Source organism: Cibotium barometz, chromosome 25, assembly GCF_041138505.1.
Source record: "Cibotium barometz isolate CiBa-2024 chromosome 25, ASM4113850v1, whole genome shotgun sequence".
In the NCBI taxonomy this organism is placed as follows: Eukaryota; Viridiplantae; Streptophyta; class Polypodiopsida; order Cyatheales; family Cibotiaceae; genus Cibotium; species Cibotium barometz.
In genome coordinates, this window is record NC_141070.1 from 56,735,699 (window position 1) to 56,741,369 (window position 5,671).

General features: G+C 44.3%; 1 pseudogene across 1 annotated transcript; it reads left to right on the plus strand.

Annotated features, from left to right (window-relative positions):
- Positions 1-337: 337 nt before the first annotated feature.
- Positions 338-5,238, plus strand: LOC147624769 (E3 ubiquitin-protein ligase At1g12760 pseudogene; annotated as a pseudogene). The gene has a single exon (XR_015269131.1). The product of XR_015269131.1 is annotated as an E3 ubiquitin-protein ligase At1g12760 pseudogene (transcript).
- Positions 5,239-5,671: the final 433 nt, after the last annotated feature.

Here is a 5,671-nt window from a genome sequence, read left to right on the forward strand (position 1 = left end):
TATGGTAAAGTAATAGCAAACCTAGGCATGACCTCTATGTTATACAAAAATCAATTCTTTCAAGGGTCATTACACATATGCCTTCCCATAAAAAATATGGTTGGAGATAAGATTGATGGTGGGAGTCAGACGAGTGTTCAGGCACTCATATGTAATACGTGTAAAGGTCTTATATGGCTGGCACTTTGCATGTGTATAGAATGAACATCCTCCCTCATGGTGAATTGTACTACAATTCCTCATGTGAAGAATCATGGTGTGTGAAGCAATGTCCTCATGAGTATCATGGTCCGTGAATGAACGACGCTCGTGTGAATCAACCAACAGGGACCAAATCAAATGCCTATGTAAACATGCGTGGTGGCTGTCTCACAAAGCGCGCCTTGGAAAGAAAGCTTCAAGCAAAGCGATGGGGGCACATATGTAAGGGTGTGTCACGCGGGTTCTCAGCTGTCAAATATTTTCGCACTGTTTGTTGAGGGCATGGAGCGGGCATGGCCTTCAACCTCCTCTTCTCCAGACGATCCGGCGCTGGACTCTTCCCCTCTGCTTGGAACTAGCCCCGGCACAGAGAGGAGTCCCGCACATGTGAGAGGAGGCTTATCAGAGGCAGCTCGCTTCCTGCGGCGGGCCAGCAGCCGCAGAATGATGAGGGAGCCCTCCATGATGGTGAGAGAGGCTGCCGCAGAGCAGCTTGAGGAGCGGCAGAGCGACTGGGCATACTCTAAGCCCGTGGTCATATTGGACCTCATCTGGAACCTCGCCTTTGTTATGGTTGCCTTCATTATTTTTGGGTTCAGTAGAAACGAGCGGCCCAACACCCCCCTCAGACTCTGGGTGTGTGGTTACTGTCTCCAGTGTGTCTTGCACATGATCTGCGTGTGCTTCGAGTACAGGCGGCGCCGTCGACAGCATCAGCAGCAACAGCCCAGGCACTCTATCGTTCATGGTGTTTCACCATACCCAAATTTTGGCCCCAGTGCTGAACTAGACGGGGACCAGTCATCAGAAGATGGGGACACTTCTGTGGGTAACACCAGGTTTGCCTGCCCCATTAACACCTAATCATAAATTTTAGAAAAAAAAACATACTTGCCTTGTTTTTGCTGTGGATGTTGTCCACTTAAATGGCTTGAAAATTCAAAAGGCATATATTTTATCATGAAATTTTTACAAGGGTTCTGCAAATCAGTTTTCTCTTATTTCCTTCTTAAATGCTTGTTCTGGCTGTAATCTATCAGTTAAATTAAGCTCAAAACTAGCAATTGTTGATAAATAGCAAGGGCGAGGGACTTTGCAACAAGCCTCCTTTGCATTCCCACGGATGTGCATTCAAGATTTTGTCTAAATCAACAATCCTCGCCTTTGCATGCAAGACTTTGGGCATGGCGGCCGGTGTTACGTCCCCCTAATTGGGCCTAGAGGTTAAAGGGACGTGACAATCCAGGATTAGGTACTTGCGAGTGATTGTTTTATCTTGTTACTTGAGCCCACCTCTCATCCAAGGTGTGTGGTCAGAGTACCAACACGGAGTGCAAGTGGTAAAGTGGACATGATACCTGGTTGGCAAGGGACTTATGTGTACGCCAAGGGTCATGTGGATTGGCACATGTTTGTGTGCTTTGAGCTTGGATTATGATATCTCGACTTATGGGACTGGTTTGTCTCGCCCATTTATTTGGGACATGGATTTTTTTATTTTATTTAAAAAAAAGCCATATTAGAATCACTATCTCCCCATTAGGAGGCCAAGAGGTTCATAATTCATTGTTCATCTCACCATGCATGTGGATTCATGTTGGGATTGTGAGAGGGCAATTCAATGAACACTCCACCATACACATGGATTCGTGTTGCGATTGTGGAGTGAGTGTTTCATTGTTTCCACACCATGCTTGTTGATCAGAGTTGGGATTGTATGGGAGAACATGGGAACTGTTGGGATTGGGAGAAAGGATTGCCAGAACTATGGAGAACCAGCTTTTCTGTCACCATGGTTTGTGCTCTTGAATGGCACCAGTTTGTGTGCATAGCACATGTTTCTGTGCGAGGCACTAGTTTCTTGTGCATGGCACTTATTTAAGTGTCTTAGCACCTGGTTCGTAATTTTCATTGACATATGATTATCTCATTGATATTGGTGATTGAGACACAATTGGCTCTTGTGCTTGTGTCTAGCATATCTTCCATGGAATTCTCGCCCATTTATTTTGGGACATGGTATTATGGAGACTTATTTAGTCTCACCCATTTCTTTGGGACATGGATTCTTCAGTTATATTGGATTTTTGAGACTGTCTCGTCTCGCCCACTTGATGGGACATGATTATATCTTGAATATATGGCTTGAAGCTTAAAGTTGTGGAAAACTTTTAAGAAGTTGGGGAGGATGTCACCAGCCTGGACATTTCCCAGTATGAAAGGGGTCTGGTGGACTCCAGGATGTCTAAATATCTGGAAAGTACAAGCTTTGAGAATGGGGGATTATCCTAGAATACAAAGGACCACACTCCTAAAATTTAGGAGAGTTGCTATTTTTGGCCCGACTCCGATGGAAATTTTGTTCGCGTCATTACATGTGGAATTGAGCAGATACCAAGAGTTGGCAAAGTGCCTGTCACAGAATGTCTACCAGTTGGGATATTTTTAGAGATAAAGTTTATGGAAGGACCTATCTCTTAGATTGGGACATGTGGCAAGAAAGTGGACCAAAGTGAGACAGGTGGCCTCACACTTGTCACTTCAGCTATTGTGTGGCTCTCCACTTGTCATTGTAGCCTTCTCTTGCCATTTTAACTCATGGGAGGCCCAAATCTATAAGTTGGAGTCCTCTCTCTTCATTAATAGAGGCTCTATTGCTGCACACTAGCCTCTACCACTATTACATGTTGCCCTAATGATGGCTACTCTCTTTCTCTCTCTCTCTCTCTCTCTCTCTCTCTCTCTCTCAGGCTGCCCATGAAGAATACCGGCTGTTGGGGATTGTTTTGGAGGCTTCCATCGCGAAATACTGAAGGCAAGGGTATTTAATCATTTATTATGATTTCTAGCCATTGTACTTGTTATACTAGCCTTTGTACCTGTTGTACCAACCATTGTACTGGTTGTACCAATCCTTGTACTTGTTGTACTTGCTATACCACCCATTGTACCGGTTGTATCAGCTTTTGTACTTGCTGTACCAAGCACTGTACTTGCTGTACTAGTCACTGTACATGTTGTACTAGCATTTGTACTTATTGTACCTGCTGTATCAACCCCTGTATCTGTTGGCTGTACCAGCCCCTGTATCTGCTGGCTGTACCAGCCATTGTATCTGCTGTACCGGCTGAATGGAGAGTTGTACTTGCTGTACCAGCTCTATTGCATGAAGACCCGTGGTTTTTGGAGAAGAATCAGTACCCACACGGAGGTATATGGATTATATTGTTGGCTCAGCATTTCTACAGTCTATGTTCCGGCTTGGTTGCCTCGTGTTGGGCTGTGTTATGGCATTTGTATATGGATAATCCAGCATTTCCCGTGGGGAGAGTAAGGCCCTCAAAGCTTGTACATGATATTATTCTCCTTGGGTAATAAAATACTCCAAGGGGGGGGGGGGGGTCGGCCCATTCCGGCCTCTATGTGGTGTCACATGTGCAAGATTCATTTTCAGCATTTGTGGATGTTTTGTCCAGCTTTTATGTTTTATGCAAAGTGATGATGGATATGTGTTAAGGTTGTGGCCATGTTTAAGTGTTTTGATATGCTTAGATGGTATCGACAAGTGTGTCAAAGGTCCCAGTCCCCCGGGCACTCAGCGCCGCGAGTTATAATCCCATTCTATTCCCGAAGTCCCTCTGTCATCCATCTATCTCTGGCAACCCTTTTCACTGAAAACCCGTCCCGGTCTCCAAAACCACTCTGACTCTGAATAAGATTTATGCATCTGTTCCCTCTAGTTCCCAATCCATTCTTGCCCTGACTCTGAACACTGTCTTGGTCTTCATTCCTGAGAAATGAGTCTGGCACTCTCACATCACCCCTTGGAGGATAATCCTCCCTTGGGACCGTTGCCCGAAAACCTATTTGGCTCACAGGACTTCCATCCCCTCTGGGCTTTGTGGAACACCACCAACAAACCTCCTGGGAGCTCTTCTTGATCTTGTGTTCCTTGCCTTGGGCTTCGTATCTGTGCACTTTCCTGCACCTTGGACCTGGACACCATCATATGGGACTAAATCAGCATTTAGCCTTGCTGAGCCTGATGCTTTGATACCAATGTAACACGCGGAAGCTCTGGGGTCTTCTTTCAGCCCTAAACACCACTGAGAACATGCTGATGCAAAAACGCAAACAGAAGGGAGAGTAGAGAGAGAGAAATGCTGGAAATTCACCATATTCATATGGTACAAAAAGATACCTAATCTACAGCCATAGGCTGCCTTCTTGGAAAAGGTGAACATCACCAAAATCTGTCCTAAACTTGGACCCAACTCCTAAAGAGTTGAATGACTCTTACAATGAGCATATGTGCCTATTTATAGGCCTTGGAACATGTGGAGAGCTGGCCGACTGCTGGTCGGCCAGCCGACTTGGCATCTACCCCATGAAACGCAGCGCCTGCAGCCGCCTTGGTCTTGATTCAGGGGACAGCCCTGGTGTCTCAGCCGATAGCCCAAGCCTTGCTCCAAGGCCACACTGGCCTCAGTTGCACTTTGTGCTCCAACTTCTGGTTCTTAAACTCTTTTTCTTGGCTGCCCCTTCTGGATTCTCTAAGAATGTCCATGGCATTTTATGCACATGACATACATAAAGCATATAAAAGCATTTAGACCTATAGATACATGGGCCAGCCATAAGGCATGTTACATGCCTTATATATGATGTTATGCATCATAAAGCCCATATGTCTAGCATAGTAGTTAGGGGTTTGTTTGAAACGGGTTTCCTAAAAGTTTCAAACGTGTTTCAAATGGGTTTCATAAAATCAGCCCAAAGTTTCCTACAACTACAAGTTTCCTACCTACAGGTTTTTGCATGTACAAAATTTCAAATATATACTGTATAAAATATGTAAAAATAACACTAAATGCATAGAATACATGGAAACGTCAATTTGAAGCCTACAGTCTTTGAATCACAAATTACAAAAACCATATAATCATCCATCATCAATGACAAATGATCATGATTCATAGACCATGGTCCACTTTCCATGATCCATGATCCAATCATCCTTCATTCCATGCCACAAAAAAAAAACCATACATGACACTACATAAAAAACTTTATCAAAAGAGTCGCTCAAATTTCAACGTTAGATTTGGGACAAAAAAAAAAAAGTCAAAAAATTTACTTGAAAAAAACATGTTTCCTACAAGGAAACGTTTCCAAGTTTCCTTTCCTATAGGAAACGTGTTTCCTAACTACTATGCTGTCTAGTTAGGCTGGAAACAGTCATTTGTAGCAGGTTAAACCAATTGGCCAGCATCAGGATATGCCACATCAGCAAATCGCCACGTGTGAAATGCACAAGATTTAAATGCCTATTTTCAGCAAGTCATGGGACTTTTCATCAGGCCAACAACATGCTTTTAGAACTGACTAGCAGCCTGAAAACCTATATAAGCAGCCCCACATACAGGCTGCCTACATGTGGGCGCCCTTCATGTGTATGGGCATCCCCACA